The following is a 17,133-nucleotide window of genomic DNA, read 5'->3' on the forward strand; positions in this document are numbered from 1 at the left end:
ATCACAAACTATAAATACAAATCCTCCGTGTACTGACTAGGATCTTCAGAAGTCCTCTTTGGTCCATTTCATATGATCAGGTACACTTAGGCATTTATTTTCAGGTTAGCTGTCAGTACTGATAATAATTTTTAAAGAAAGAAAAAAATCATCAATACCGTTACGAGACTTCTCACTTCAAAAATAGCCAGAAAAACTCGTAATCCCGATTAAGCTATGAGTACTTAGATGGAATCAGATGGAAGACCATATTAATGATAGAAGCTCCTTACTTCCAGTAGTAAATTATATTATAGATAATTCTACTGAATGATTACCAGGGAGGTCAATGTATATGAACTAACCTCAGCCACCAACTTTCTGACCCTCGAGTAGCCTGCCCAACTCTCTCTCCCCTTTGACTAGGCAAAAGCTGTAGGACAGCTGTAGACCACTGCATCGTGTTCTCTGAGAAATGCTATCTTGCTTGCTTGAAAAATTATCCTGCGTTTTCTTAGTTTAGGTGTGCTGTCTGTCACATCATTCAGCAACTTTTAGTACATTCACTTCTTAGAGAGAACTGCATGCCTTGGAGTCTCAATTAGGTGAAGCCAATTCGCCCTTCTCGCTGGTGAGCAAAAGTCATGAACAGCCTCTACCAGCACAGTGATAATCAATATTTCTCTTCTTTTTCTTTTCGAGCGATGCAGTAGTGCAAACAAACCCAAAGAAATCAGCCCAGGCTCTATTAATTCCAGCCAGTTTGCCATCAAACGTCAGCAGTCTCATAGTGAAATCTGCCAAACGCCTACTATGGCTCTGCTAACTGGAGCAGATGTTTTTGAGAGGAGCCTTTTGGGTGTATTGTCCCAACGTGGCTGCACAGGCTGCAGTCAGCTACAGCTAGGCTCAGCCAAATTCAAAATTTGAAGTTGGATTGCCATTGGGAAATTAGCCCACACTCCAGTTCAGTGTGTTTAAATGGTTTTGAAATCAAAACAACGTCACTGCCAGGAGGTCCCATCTCTCAGACAATAGGGAGACAGTACACCAGCACAAGAACTCCAGCTGCTTTTGTCTTAAACAGCAGCCTAAATAAAAAGGCTTACTGTATGCCTGGGGTTTAACCTTTTAGGATTCAAACATGTCAGATTTGCAGCCTCTATTGTGTCGTTATTTTCTGCTAATGACATGCTGTCTCCCACTGGTGCCATATACCTTCTAAAATCACTAGTCACTTCTGAAATTTTAACCCCAAATATCTGCAAAGCGCTCTCCTGGTAGTAGTTTACTTGTATGCAGTTATCTTTCCCTGTTGGCTTTTCTCTTTTAATGTCCCTTCACTGTTCAAAACTAGTTCGTATGAGGTTAAAGAAAGAGATGGGATGTGTGATATCAATACTAGTTCCTGGCTGGTGTGTGAGAACTCTCTCTAGCTCTTAACTAGGAGACTGTCCTAAGCACAATTGAATATTCCATGGTAGGCTCAGCTTATTTTCCCCACGTGGAGTCAATATATAACATGTATGGATTTATTTCTTTTTTTTCCCCCCAGCAATTTCAAAAGAATCCTCGCTTCCCTAAAGGCTTGATTTAATCGAGCTCAAACCCCTAAATTTCAAAAATGTAAATTTCCTGTTTGAAAATTAAGGATTTTTTTTTATGGCTCAAAAAATATGATCAGAGTTACTGTTACTACATGCTTTTCACCCATATGAAGGCTGGAAAGAAAACTCTGGAAATACTGCGTTTAGAGTTTGCCTTGAGTTTTGTGATTTCCATAGGCATACAGGTGTGTGGAAGAGATCCAGGGAGACCTGCTAGCCACTCAAAGCGTGAGTAATTTTATTTCACTTTCTTTAAGACAAATGCTAAACCTCCCCCCAACAATGGTAATCCTGCGATCTGTAATAAGCTGAATAAAAAATGAAATAATGTTAGCTGGCAGTAGCTGCGGTCCAAGAGCTAGAAAGCGCCTGTTAGAAGCGTTGTGTGAGTCACTGTCCCCACCTAGTGCTGGCTGCCAGGAACGAGACTGCGAAACCCTCGGTGGCAGGTGACACTACAGACGTGGGGGGGTCTGGAAGGATATCAATTCTTTTTCCGTATATATAGTTACTATAAACTGCAGTCATGAATTCATTATAGATTAAAATGTCAGCTTTTCATTTGTAATACACAAGGGTTATATATAGGCTAAAAAATGTCACCAGCTGTTGAAATTTCCCAGCCTCGTAGGGTTTTCTGCAAAGACCTTTCGGCATATAGTAGCGTGTTCGTTATTAGTAATGAACATGTTCATTAATAATAACATAGAAGACTTTGGCAGCGACTTCACAGAACCACGGATTGCCCTCATTGCTACTGTCTGGTTTGAGAGCCTCTTTCTAGTGCCGTTAGGAACAGAGGAAACAAAGATGAGGAGCAATTTTCAGCTGACAAAGTATAGAAATGGGTGAGTGTCTGATGCATTCTGGGCAGCGCTCTGAGTCGGGAGGAATGGGGGGCAATGCACAACTTAGTTCAAGGAATTAAAGCTGACAGAATTACACTACAACAGCTTTCTAACAGTGAAACAAATATATTACCTTTTTTACAACGTCTTTTGCTCCAATACCAAGCTAAAAAAAGAATTGCAAAATCAGTGTTGTCTCCATTACTTCCTCTACCAACCCAAGGAACCTTCCAACCTAAAAGCAAATTGTTGTGAAATAGCATTTATTCCTATGAATACAGCATCCACAAAGCATAACTTCAGCTGTCTTCCTAGCTCGAGAGAGATTATTTTGCAATAATTCCAGAAATGTGAAGACAAATGGGGTCTTCCATCTGCAACGCGTTTTAGGCTTTTAAACAAGTTGCTGTGAATTCTTATGACAAATTGCAACCTTGGCTTTGTATACGGAACCTAGCACAAGTAATTAGTTTGTCCCTTTTAAAGGAATTTGAGATGCATATAGGTGTGACTGGTGGACTCGTGAATTTTTGTGCTTTGGTACATACCCCAACAGCCTTTATTGTTTAGCGTAAGAGCGGACTGGGAGCTGTTATAAAATTTTATAGTGCTCTAAAAGGCTCAAAACAAGACTAAGCATCATGGTGTTTTGGTGGGTATGTTGTAAATGTTTAATTTCTTATTTTTAATTGTAAAAGTTATAACAATGAGGAAAATTCATCATAACTGTAGTTTTTATCTAACCTGCTTTTATCTCTTTGGATAATTTTAAACCCATGGGGTATTTTTTATTATGAAGTTTAATTAATTTGTCAAATCTTGCTCAAATTAGATATTGTCACGTCACCAGTTTTGTAGGACAGTTTATACACTCATGATTAACAACTTAAATCAAGATTAAGATTATAAATCTTTGCTGTGAGTTGGTTAAATAAGTCAAGATAAGAATAGTGATGAATTTCTTTTCATCATTAATTCAGACCTTGAGCATTATTTGGATCTAGTTTTATTGGTTATTATATAAAATATATGTTATTTTGTATATTTTATCCAGACTTCAGAGACAAAAAATTCTGGGACAAATGTTTTACTGAGTCTGAGCTATGACTCATCAGGGATGTCTAATGTAAGCATCCCAGTGTTATATTAGGTATTTTCCTGTATCTTCCACCCTGTGACAAATATGCAAAAACAATTAGCTATCAAAATGAACATAAACTAAAAATTGATGTAATAGCTCAAATAATTAAAATAACTTGTAAGGTTCATTTAAATCTCTGAGTTTGGCTGTACTGTCACGTGGACCTTTGGATTTCTCTAACACTGTCACGTAATGAATGATACATGGGTTAGTCTTCATTTTGCCTGGTCTGAGGATGCAGCTGTTTGATCCCATTGCAATTCTTGCTAGTCTTCTGGAATGAAACAACTAGGTCAGAGACCCTTATATTCCCCTTTCTGGGATTTGAAGAAAATGCCACTAATTTGCCACAGTATGTGTGAGTTGATAACCACAGGATTGCCTTCTAACCGTGTTTGTGACTGCGGCTTCCTATTGTAAACGTGTATGACACCGGAGTTTGGGCAGTCTCCAGCGACTGAACTGAGCTAAAGCCTAGCTCTCTGCCTTTCTGTATATTGGAAATGAAGGTATATAAATTAAAATCACCTAACAGAAGTTAAGCAAGGCCTTTAATTTCTGTCATCTGACAGAATTGCCTATCTACCCATCCAACAGTATCCCTGTCCTGGTTTTGGCTGGGTTAAAGTTAATGTACTTTTCAGTAGCTGGTGCAGTGCTGTGTTTTGTATTTGGTGTGAGAACAATGTTGATAACACGCTGATGTTTTTAGTTGTTGCTATGTAGTGTTTATACTAAGTCAAGGACTTTTCAGTTTCTCAGGCCCTGCCAGCGAGAAGGCTGGAGGGACACAAGAGACTGGGAGGGGACACAGCCAGGGCAGCTGACCTGAACTGACCAGAGGGATGGATATTCTATACGACAGAGCATCATGCTCAGTACAGAAACTGGGGGGAGCTGGCCAGGGTGGGCTGATCACTGCTGGGCATCAGTCAGTGGATGTGAAGCAATTGTATTGTGCATCGCTTTTTTTTTTCTTTTGAGTTTTATTCCTCTCTCCTTTTCATTACAATTGTTATCGTTATTATTGTTACATTTTATTTCAATTATTTAATTGTTCTTGTCTCAACCCATGAGTGTTACCTTTTCCCCCGGTTCTCCTCCCTACCTGACGGGGGTGGGGGGGGTGTGAGTGAGTGGCTGCATGGTACTTAGTTGCTGGCTGGGTGTAAACCATGACAATCCCATATGTACACCTTCCTTTGTGACCAAAGTTCTCAAATGTTCATAAACTAAAAGTAGTAGCCTGTAGCTGCTGTAGTGAGGGTGAGTAAGAGAGAAAGGAATGAGTAATTACAATTTGTCCTATCAGGGACTTACAAACTTATGACAACAACATAGACAATAAAAATTTCTGAGAAAACTTTGATGAATGAATGTTTCAAATGGCTTTCCAAAGCACACCTTTAAGAATATACTTATCTCTAGAGAAAGAAAATTATTTAAAACTGCAGTTGATGACCTGGGTCCTTATCTTGGCCATCTACACCAAAACTGATATGCTAGGCTCAGCAGGATGCTGTAGAGACTGACATTTTAAAAAAGTTTTTGTATGTTTAATTCTCATTGATTGCAATGGATTAATCTTCAAAAGTCAAGCTATAAATCAATTGAAGCAATAAATCCACACAATAAGGTCAGTATGCAGTATTCATAACCTCAATTAGATCACTTTCTTGTCCACCCCACTAAAGCCAGCAGTGTGATAGTGTGTGCTGTATAGGTTGCTATCAAGGACCGTCAGATCTCTAAAATAAGGTTGAATATAGCCATTGTACAATAATAATAATAATTAAAAAAAAATTCTAAAGGTCTGAATTTCAGTTGCCCTTCAGACAATTTTTTTTTTTTGTTGCTGCAAAACTTTATTTTTGAACAGTCAGTTTACACTTATTTGACTCTAATGTTAACAACAATGCTAAGGGGAGCTGAACTATGGTCACTTTCAAATGCATTTATGTCAGGTTAATTTTTTATAAGGGTTAGATTTTATGTTCGTTTCAACTGTTGACTTTCATTTCCTGCCAAAGTAGCAAATCTCTTTTGAATTTTGTAAAGAGATTTGATCAAATTCAATAAATACAATAGAAAAATGTTTCGGATAATTGGGAAAACGTGAGTTTAGTTATTTCTTTCTGCTTCCAGAACAGATTTCTTTTACTTCTCTAGAAGTAAAGTTGTCTTAGTTCCAGTTACTCTAACCTATAGTGAAGTGTGAAGATAAAAACAAAAGCACAATGAAATCTCATCTCTGTTAGCTTTGGCTCAGCACAAAAAACATAAAATAGATCCACAGGAATTTACTTCTTTTTTGTACCTAAATTGCAAAAAAACTCTAGGTGCTGCTTAGTAGAGTGCAGCATCTTCCAGCTATTGTTTGATCTGTGCTGTTGCAATGTTCTTTTATGAGCCTTTGTGACTATCCCCTGACCCCTTCATCCCATGTAAAGGCCATAGCAAGTGTACAGAATCTTCATGAGTTTTTCTTTGATATTCGCTAGCAGAAAGTTTTTTGGTTGATATTTCCTTAAGATCATTTACTTCAGATTGTCTTTGATTTTAAACGTGAGATGATGTTAAATTAATGTGATTTGCCTATCACTCTGTTTATTCCTCTACATCTAATACTTTCTTTAAAAAGTTTGCATGTCTGATGTCACAGATAAATTATATTCTAATTTGGAGATGATGTAATTTCTGAGGATTTAACTGAAACTTATCTATCTAAATCATATTTCAATAGAGAAAAGTGAGACTCTTAAACCCTGTAGAATTTCACAGAAACTCATAGAAGGGAAGAAAACATCTCTATTAATAAAAGACCCATATATGTCAAAGAAAAATGTGCCTCAACTTCAGCTTTGATTCCAGAGATTTCAAGGTGATTCAGGAGGAGTAGCTGAGGTACATCTCACTTTCAATGAACTTTCATGAACTTGAGATCTATAAGGTAAAAAAATCTGAAGGGAAATTTTAATATGCTGAATCTGTCTGTAAGTGGTCAGTATAGCTGACATTCTAAGACAACTCTGGCAGGACGTTCTATTAAGTCATTTGAGTGATAAATCAAATATAAGTTTAAGCACATGCATGAAATTGAGTATACTTCCATGGAATTTCTAAATCAGTTGTATAGCTGTGTGTCTAAGAAAGGGGGGCCCTCTTTTAAACAGGTACTGTAATTAAGGTACATTATAAAACTTAAATTGTTATTAGTGCTACTTCAAGCTGATAATACATACCAGCTGATCATTTCCTTTACCACACAATTTAATATTTACTATTTAACACTTTAACGTTTGCTATTTAACACTTTAACATTTATTTTGTCATACCTTTTCGCATCTCAGTGGTCTGTAACGTTAAGAAGCTATTTGAAGTGAAGCTCAAAAATGAAAGCTCAAATGGTGCTGGATGGAAATATGACATGATTCTTGCAAGTAAATTCAAGTGCACGTGATCAGCTGCGGAATCAGGGGGTTGTTACAGTTCAGGTTGTGTTTTCAAACGATCTGTGGAAGCTGTACCTGAACATCTCCTTCAGCGTGGAATGCAGGCTTCAGGCCTCACAATCCAGACTTTCAACTTGTCCACCTATATTTGCACAATACACATGGTGAAAGAATGGAAGAAATTTTACTTTCACTCCTTAATAATAATTTTCTTTTGTAATTTGCTAAAACTTAACTATATTTTCAGATGGTTGTGAGAGGAGAAGCATGAAGGGAGAATGAAATCTGACCCATGGACACTTTCCAAAGTAGAGAGTCCCTTGTGGAACAAGGTAATGTCCATATTGCCCATCCTTCCAAATGGAAAATTTAGTGCAGTAATTGCAGCACAAGAAGAAATCGCTTTTATGGTAGTTATACTTTATGCTAAATCTATCAGCAGAGTAGGTCTAATTTGCTGTGCAGACATATCCTGTGAAGGTTGCCATTTGAAAAAGAATAAATGAAAATAGTTTGGGGTTTTGATAAATCACAAGAAATATAACAAAGCTTTGGGATTTCCTCTGTTGACCTTTAATGTTGAAACACCAAGTTTTCAGAGACTGCTGTTTCCATATCAGCATGATACTGAGTGTTTAGGTTTTTAGAGAAACCTTTTTTCCCCATTGTTTATTTCATCAATGTTCTCCTGTAAATCGGGTAAAGTCATCAATAAAATAAGTACTTTATTAGTACAGAATGAATTTAGCCCACTGGTACCCTTTCATGCCTGTAGCGATTATTTGCTTTTAACAACTTTATATTTTTTTAATATACCTTATAATCTTAAATTACAGCAACAGCAGTTTTATTGCTTGAAGAATGCAGACCGTTTTTAGTCACATTGACATACTTGTTGCAATTACTAATCAAGTACAACTTTGAGTGTCTTAGGGTGACATAACTGGACTCAAAACTATGAAATTTTACATCTGTATTAAATCTAGACTTGATAGATTAACTTTACTCAATAAAATAATTAATCAGGAATGGAATCAAAAGTTGTCTGCTTGAGTAAGTAACTGTTATCTGTCAGGCTATGTAGTTTTAGTAGCCTTCACATGCTAAAACATCTATTCAAATAGAGGTAAAAATATTACATGAGGGAAAGGAAAGGAGACAGTAATGATTTATCTATGCTCAACACTCATTGAAGAAGGGGGAAAATGCCAGTCACATCAAAATGTTTAAAATAGTCAGATGCATTTCTAATAGTACGTTCCACCAGGGATGTTGCACAGTTACTTCTGATCATAAAATTAGAAAGCAAAATATTCTGCAAGATAGTATAACCCTAATCCTGCAAGCCAAGGGAACTCTTCAGGGTAGTGATGTTCGGAAAGGCATTTGCTGTTTGCAGAATGAAGGTCATACATAAGGCGTGATAGATCCTGTGAAATACTTATTTTGAAACTTCAGATGGTTTTGCATGTTCATTGCTTCCAAGGTTGAGAAGCTAGAAACGTTTATCTTTGTCAGCCTGTGTGTTCTTGTATATCAGGTGTCATTGCTCCAGATAAACATTTACAATATACTTGTGTGAGGTTAACTTTGAATATACACAGCATTCTCTGCAAGACACTAAGTCGAAGCAGAAATTGAGGTTTGTTGAAGCAAATGTATCAAATTCAAGTAATGTTTTGCTCTTTCACTAAAAGCATTTTTACCAGCCACTTGAAGTACTGCTCACCCTTAGCAGCCCATTCACTACAGAAGTCCCCAGTCAACAAGTCTTACGGCTTTATGCCTGTGAAACTGCAGGTTTGATGTAATGGGGACAAAAGCAATGCCATCAGCTATTATTGGCTGAGCTATCACATATGTGTTAAAAAGACAATAAGGAGACAGTAATTCCTTTTAATAGTGGTATAAAATTAATGTCTTTGGACACAGTTAACTTTAACTTGAGTACATCTTCAACCAGGAAAAAAAACAAAAGAGTTATCCGTAATTTAATCAGAAACTTCCTGCAAAAACCACAGTGCAAAAGTCACTTTTTATTTTTTTATTATGTAATGAATTAATTTCTTAGTGCTAGCTCAGAAATGAATGTTTTCTTCATTCATAGCTTTTGGAAAAAGTTTCTCATGTTTAACTGTCTTGGTCAAAACTAAGACGACGTGTTTGTTGTTGTGTTAGTGGCCCTGGAAAGATAAAAAGGATAAAATAGAGGTTTATGTGATGGTTTTATTAAGTTCAGCTTTGGATCTTTATAAAGAAGGATAAGCAATACTTGAAGAAACATGTGAATTATTTAAATAATTGTCCTTGTTGGCAATTACCTTATCCTGTAATAACTAACACACTGACAAACGATTTAATGGTGATCACTAGGACTGTCCTGTCAATGGTTTTTGCAGCCAGCCATTTAAATTACACATCAACTCTAAAGAAGTTATTTCAGTATCTCTTAGCAAAACATTAAAAACTTATTTGATCTACTATATAGAAGATATTTTTAAACAAGAGGATAACAAACCACATTTTATGTTGTAATTTTATGTGAAAAGGGATAATGTGTATGCCATGAAAAACTTAGATGTAAAGAATAAGTTAAATACAGTTTCTCATATTGTTAGCAGAGATGTTACCTTTTGACCTTCCTTTTGAGATTTTTTTAGAATATTTGATCCTTCTGATAATAGTTTAATATTACTTCCTTCACATTGATTAAATACACTTCATACATCACTGAACAATGAGTAACATTCAAATAAGGCTGTCCACTGAACTGCCTGCAAAAATGATAAAGTAAAAAATTAATCTCCAAAGTAAAGTCAAGCCTGAAATTGAAATCTTTGATGCATACATTTCATAATTAGTTCATTCTGCTATATCTAAAATGCAAATACAGTGCTCTTAAAATAATTCAGATCATCTTGCATGGTGCATTAATGAATTGTTCTAGCTTCTGCACCTCTGACTTCAACAGATTCTGGAGTCATTTGACTTTGTTGACATTTTCTTTGTTAAGTTGCTGATTTTTCTTTTTTATAAGGTTACTTAGAATGGTGCTTCTTTATCTCTTGTGCTGCTCTAACATTTGTTTCAGTCAGTGGATCCACCTACATGTCAAGGAAAAAGAATTTCACAGAATATGTGCAGAATCAAGGCATATAAGGGTATAGCTGAAAAAGCCACCCCATTGCTCTCTCATCAGTGACCATTGTAACCTTTTTTTAATGGTCCATCTGTTTGTGGGACAATTGTCTAAACCAGAACAGTGGAATTATCCTGTCATGAGGGGTTTTTCTGTGCATGGTTTTTATTTTTATTTGTATTTACATATTTTAGCTTGGGTCATTTTTCTCGATTTAGTAGGCAACCCCAGGAGCATTAAGCAGGTAGAAGCAAGTGGTTGAGAATGGGCAGAAATGTTGTAGCCGCACCATGCATTACCAGAAATCTTCTGGCATGTACGGTGCTCTTTTTGCATTCCTGCAGTGATCTTGAGTGATAATGTAAGAAATAGGACATATTTCTTATCTTTTGGCTTTTCTTGGCTTAATTTGTGTGGAGGTTTTCAAGATCAAGTTTTGAACATACGCCCCTGAATCTCGCTTAGATGTCTCTATTGTCCTCTGGATCTGGCTGAGTATCTCTTTTATGTGAAAGTGCCTGACTAGTTATCAGGCTCAAACCTTGCAAGATGTTGGGAACTGAAGGGTTAAGTCATAAGCAGCACCTGTGTTAAAATAATAAGCAGATAGTAATATTCCTTGTGTGTTACTTCTAAGACAATAAATCGTTATATTAAAGGGTAACATAATGCAAATAAATGATGCAACATTACTGATGAGCTGAAGGAAAATAAATCTTAGCGTTTACCCCAAAGGACATGGCCACCTTTACCATACAAAAATAAGTCTTCTGAAGAAAATGTGACAATTCATCTTATGAAAAACATCTAAGCAAAAAAATAATTACTAAAAGGAATTTTTAATGCTTATGAAACATCAACACTCTCATATATTCCGAGAAAACCCATACATAAGCTACAGTACAAATGTGCTATCTTACTTTACATGTCTGTTTCTTATTTAGCCTGGCTGTAAAAAAAGCATTTATTTCACAGATGTTCTCCTGCAACTTAACAAAACACTGTTCAAGATCATGGTGGAAAGCTGCACAGAGCAGGTGGTATAAAAGTTGTCATCTTTCAAATGTATGTGTAACTTGTATAACATCAGTAAAAGGTAAGCATATTGATAGAGTACAGGCACAGCAGAAAATCAGGATGAAAATACTTAGAGATGGCTAGAATAGTCAGATCTCACTCATGATGTACATCTAGAATAATCACGTAATTTTGCTAGTATCTGTCTCAGAATTTATCTTCAAGTCTGGGGTTTAGGATACAGACAGAGGGAAAAACCATGACCAAGTCATGACCAGATCTTAAAAGTTCAGAAAGCATCCTGGAGGACATGAAGTTGGGATCAATGTTCAAAATTATCACATTTCCTTCAAAAAGTGAGATTCATACTGATTTTTATATGATAATACAAGTTCATTTTTGTCAGTACTCTAGCCATGTTTTGTAGCTAACCCTTCACAATGGTACAAAATAGTTTCTAGTGAGAAGTGTGTGTATCTCTGTATTCATAGTGAGTTGCAGAAGTACAAGGCAAGTGCAGCTGGGGCCAGACGTTCTGTTCTGCTTCTGGGGAAGAAAAAAATTAAATAAGGAGATAGAGGAAGAAAAAGGAGAAAAAAGTGAAAATATGGAAAATCATTTAGATTATTATTTGTAAGTTATCTGGAGCTATCATATTAGCAGCTGTGATCCATAGACTTTGGCATAACAGAGATGTATATAAAATACTTTAAAAGCAGAGACATATAGATTACGTACTATCATGGTATTTCTACAGTGCCTATCCACAAAAACTAACTTTTACCTAATGAGGCTAATCTTCCTAGGCTGCCTCAATGCTTGATACAGTAATTCAGTGCCCAATGGACAAATCATAATAGGAAGCCCGTTTTTGCTGGTAGTGGATTTGCACACATAAATTTAGCCTTTGTGGATCAAAGCGCTGTGGACACTGATGAGACTGTGCTGCCCATGTTTGCAGACAAGGCATTTTTCTTGTGCCTTTTGGTGATAACACACCATGAACAAAAAATAACAAGACCAAGCTGGCATCAGCGTTGAGCTATTTGTAGTTTCACATGCTAAGTAATACTATTTGTCAGCTTTCCAAGAAGTTACAGATTAAAACTAAAGGGAATGAAATAAGGTATGATTTGGAATAAAGAACTAGCAGAAGACTGAGAAAGAATGGAAAGGGTGAGGATGGGTAAGTTAAAGCAGGAGATTTTTAATCAAAAAGTCAGAATTGGAATGAGTGAAAAGTGCTTTTGAGAGAATGGGCTGAACTTGCAGTGGTCACAGATTTTTTACTTTCCTTTTGAGAAATCTAGTTTGCTCCATCTCCTGTCCCATCACATGTGTGTCTGTAAGGACTCAAAAGCAAAGTTTCAAATGCAGATGATTGAGTTTGAGAGGCCCACAGTCCTCCTAAAGGCAATCAAATTTCTCTAGTCTTCTGTATCTTCATATACCACTGGTGTGTGACTTATTGGTAAAACAAGAATACAGTACAGCTTGACCTGAGAAATTAAATTGTGCAAGCTAATTGGAATAAACTGTGAGTAAAGCAGAAGACTGTAGATGCCATACATCTTACTTGGAGTTGGAGGATTTTTGTTTTGCATGGGTTTTTTTTTTTGTTTTGCTTATTTTTTTGGCTATGAAAAGACTACGTAGTGAGGCTAAGTATCTGGGTGGAAAAAAAAACAGGAAAATTTTAATATATATCAATAAAAAGCCTTTCTTAGATATTACGTATGAGAAATTTAGAAAGAGCACATGTTAGAATAAACTTAACATTCTTTCCAGGTTCTGTATTGCAAATTCTAAATTGGTTCCACAATAGTCACCTCAGGCCATTTGTTTCATTATAGAATCAAGGTGTAAGAGTCAAGGATTTTTAAGTAGCAGTGACAGCACTAAAAGTGCTGGTTTTTCTCAGCAGCCCAGCGGTTATCCACCCCAACAGTTAATCCCTAACAACTAAAGAAATCACCTTTTCCTCATTTCCTGTAATTCCTCAACCAACCCCATTACTAAAAAATAGAAGTATTATGCTTGCTTCACATTTTATCATGTAAGTTCATTGAAATTCATTAAGCTTCTCTAGTGTGAGACAGGAGTAGCCCAGCTTTTTCTGAAAACAATTTAATTATTGTAAGAGTAGAGGTGCGCAGAGGGCAATGAAATTGGTGTAACGGCAGGTGGAAAGTAGCTGCGCTTACTGCATGGAGCAACAGATGGCGCTATTCTCTTATCTGTTAGGGGAGTTCAGTCTGGTATCCCGCTTTAAAACAATTCGAAATCGTATATTGGCAATTATTGAAATCCAGCAGAAAATAGTTTTTCAGAAACTCAGTGCATATGTTACTTATGGAGAAATGTTAATTTTAGAAGTAGATTACACTGTACCCCCCCCGTCTTTTACATATCCAGAATTGAAATATAAAAACATCCCAAAGCCTTTCCCTGCTAAAATCACTGAGTTTAATTACTCTGTGGCCTTTGAGCCCAGAAGGTGATATGATGTGAAAGTACCAGGACAAAGATGCTCCCCAAGGAACGTTGTTAATGCAAGGGATTTTACCTGTTTAGAAAAGATGCAGCAGGCAGGTCTGTGAGAGGTGAAGAGGCTAATTTTGCTACTTGCTGAAAAAGACTCCATAAATTTCCTGTGCAGCAACTGCACAGGTACTTGGCCTTTGCATGTGAAGGCGAGGAGGCAGCTCTTAGCAAAATGAAAGAACTCATGCTGCCTGTGAGCCCTTGGGGTACCCATAGAAACACTACGAGACCGTGACTTCCTTAAATATTCAACTGGTAGGTGCCCATGTGAATTGCCCTAATTTCTACTGGCTTGTCCATAAAGCAAACCAACTGGGAGATCAATCTTTTAGCCAGTTTTTCTCTAGTATTTGAAATTAATAAAAAGTGAGCTTCTCCTGTCTTTAATGTAGAGAGGATAGTAAATCATACGTGGGACTAACACTGCTCCACAGCCAAATTCCTGCCACATCAGAAACTATGCTGGGCTCTAGTTCCTAGAAAGGATTCTTCGTGCATTAAGATACTACTACTGGAGAAAAAAAATAAATGTATATACACACACACACACACACGCGTATAAAAATTAATCCTTAGATGAAATCCTGAGTGTACTAGAGAAAAAAACCTGCCATTCACTGTAGAATACTTATTTCTCCACTTTGCATAACATACAGGTATACCTTTTATTTTTATTTTTTTTTAAATTTTTTTAAGCGACTCACATACAGAGTCAAACTGTAAAGCAGATTCTTGCTTTTTAAAATACAAATACTCCTGGCAAGAAAGTGTTGATGAATTTAATGCTAGGCTGGATCCCTAAAAGGGGAGAATGAAGTATCATTTGAAGATGAATTGCTAAAAAACACAAAACAATGATAGCTTTATACTTTCTTTGGAATGTTTTCCCATCTGTTTCCCCTTCCTCTGTTTTTTCTGTTTTTCTTTTAAAGCCCAACCTTCCTATTCTATCTCCTTGCCCACAAGTAGACATTATGCTTACTTTTCTGATTTGGTCCTCTTAGGGAAGTTGGAAGCCTGGACCATAAAATTAGAGCCTCTGAAGACTAATGTTTGTGTATAATTCTCCATATTTTAAGCTCACAGAGCATCTTATCAACCTGAAGTTCAGCTGCTTATTCAGACCACAGCCAAAGCTCTCTGTAGGATTTAAGACAGTGCAGCCCAACAGTTTGAGTTCAGAGAGCAGCATGTTACAGCCACCCCTACCCAGGGATGCTCCTACTCATGGGAGCATGGATTTCTCACCTGGATGCTAGGACTGAGGTGGAAATGTCCCCGAACCGCAGCAGTCACACTGGCTGTGGAAAGAGAATGACAATTTGAAAGTGTTACGTTGGCTTGTGTTTTAAAGGCTTGGTGTATGAATGCAAACGTTTTTTATTATTTCTTGGAAGATAAATGCAACTTTATAGACAGTTGTCCAGCTGTCCTTTCTTATGTTTGAGAAATAATTGGGTTTAATGTTTTAATAGGGCCTCAATAGCCTTTTGTTATTTACTGACTTGATTAGCCATTATTTCCTCCAAAGAATCTCACAAATGAATTTGAAGAAAGTGTGTGCTGCTCTAACAATGGATTGCTTTCAAGACTATCTCAAGGAACTTTCTTCCCATCCAGAGAATGAATCATAGTCATTCTGTAGTGGACTGTTGGACAGATACGTGAAGTGCTGTTTGCTTGAAAGCTTTCCCAAAGTGAGGAATGGTCTTAGGACCACAATATCATCAGATAGAAATACTATAATGTTACAGAGGCTCAGATTAGTATTAATATAATAAACCCAGACACTGTCCCCTTCAAAAACAGAGAGAAAAACAACAGCATGTGTGCACCATTTGCCTTTAATCACAGAGACACACTGAACATGTTCAAAATGCCAATAGTTTTATAGATTGCTACGCAGTTTACTACTCTCTTCTCTACTTCTTTCCCTTAAGAGATGAAATCCACCGCAGCAGTATGACAGAAGATACATTAAATCAGTCAGTGGACCCATGAAGAGAGAAACTCCATCTTTCTGCAGTAACAACAGAAATTCAAAGTAGGTTCCTGAAATAAAGAAATGTCTCTGACTCTTACAGCAGCATTCCCTTTGCATCTCCTGTAAATCAAAACAAGTCCAGAGTACTGAAGACTTTTATGTCCAGGACTATATTTTCAAGTTCTTCTGTATGTTTCTGATAAATTAACTTTTCATTATACCTCAACTTGTGCAACCACTTCACATGAAAACTGAAATCCAAAGAAACCTCAGCAGGGTTCACCTTTTTTAATGCTCGTTTATTAATTTTAATAACAAAATGTTTTTACTTTCCTAAACCTCTTTTGATTCTTATCCTCTCATAAATAGAACCACATACTCTTTCACTTTTCTTCTGTAGGATCCAACATCCTTTTGTTTTCATAGCAAATCTCCTGGTTTTCAGAGATGATGCCCTATGGCTGTTATTACCAAAATACTTAGTTTTGAGCTGGCTGCAACTGTATGTGTTGTATGAACTGTATCGCTGCAGAATTGCTGCTGCAATTACACCATAGATGCAGCTTGTATTTAGCAAGGCAAGCTTCCATCGTAGTATAGAATCATAGAATCATTTAAGCTGGAAATAAACCTTTAAGATCATCAAGTCCAATTATTATATTTACAGCCATTACAGTGGTCTCTTTTTGAGAAACTGAGTATGGTCGGGTTGCTCTTGCAGGTTATGTTAGTAAAAATGAATGTTAATAGAAATATTGGAATGTACAAATAACATTTTTATTAATGTAAAAATGCTTTCTTGTTCGCATCAGGCAGAAGCAGCTCTGATCTGAACGTTGTCAGGATGTAAAGAATAAGAACTAACTTGGTTAAAGTAGTTTTTGTTAATATTGAAGACAATGTCACCTTCTCAAGCTGTTGATGATATTCCAAAGTATTCATTGCTTGGAGGCTGTGTGGGCACTGGTCTGCTGGTGGGAGGTGGTGACTGCTTTTGCATCACTTGATTTTGTGTTTGTTGGGTTTAGTATAGTGTCTTTATCTCAGCCCACAAGGTTTTTGTCATTTTTTCACTTGCAGTTCTCTCCCCCATCCCACTGGGTGGATGTGAATACAAGCAGCTGGGTGGTGGCTGAATTGCTGGCTGGGGTCAGCTTACCACAGCGCGTTTCAGATGTGGTACAGCAGAAGAATATAAGCCATTCCAACTTAAATTCCCTTAGACTTGCTTAACTTTACCTCTGAATTTGACCTAGTGTTTTCACGTTATTTTATTTTATTTAGTCCTAAAGCAGGAGGTTGCATTTTGCCGTCCTAAATTCCATATGGTTACCTATTCATATTTCACACAACAGGCTGCCAGGCAACATGAAGGTGGTGTTCAAATGGCTTTTTTATCCCTTGAGGGTCTAATGGTATTTT

General features: G+C 36.8%; 1 long non-coding RNA gene across 3 annotated transcripts in view; it reads left to right on the forward strand.

Moving 5' to 3' along the window:
* Positions 1-17,133, forward strand: part of LOC119154214 — a 190,401-nt gene that overhangs the window by 169,160 nt on the left and 4,108 nt on the right. For all 3 annotated transcript variants that reach the window (XR_005106378.1, XR_005106377.1, XR_005106379.1), the window contains exons 8-10: positions 7,275-7,359; positions 11,142-11,539; positions 15,668-15,771. This is a non-coding gene — a long non-coding RNA (uncharacterized LOC119154214). The remainder of the gene's footprint in view (positions 1-7,274; positions 7,360-11,141; positions 11,540-15,667; positions 15,772-17,133) is intronic.

This window comes from Falco rusticolus, chromosome 10, assembly GCF_015220075.1.
Source record: "Falco rusticolus isolate bFalRus1 chromosome 10, bFalRus1.pri, whole genome shotgun sequence".
Lineage (NCBI taxonomy): Eukaryota > Metazoa > Chordata > Aves > Falconiformes > Falconidae > Falco > Falco rusticolus.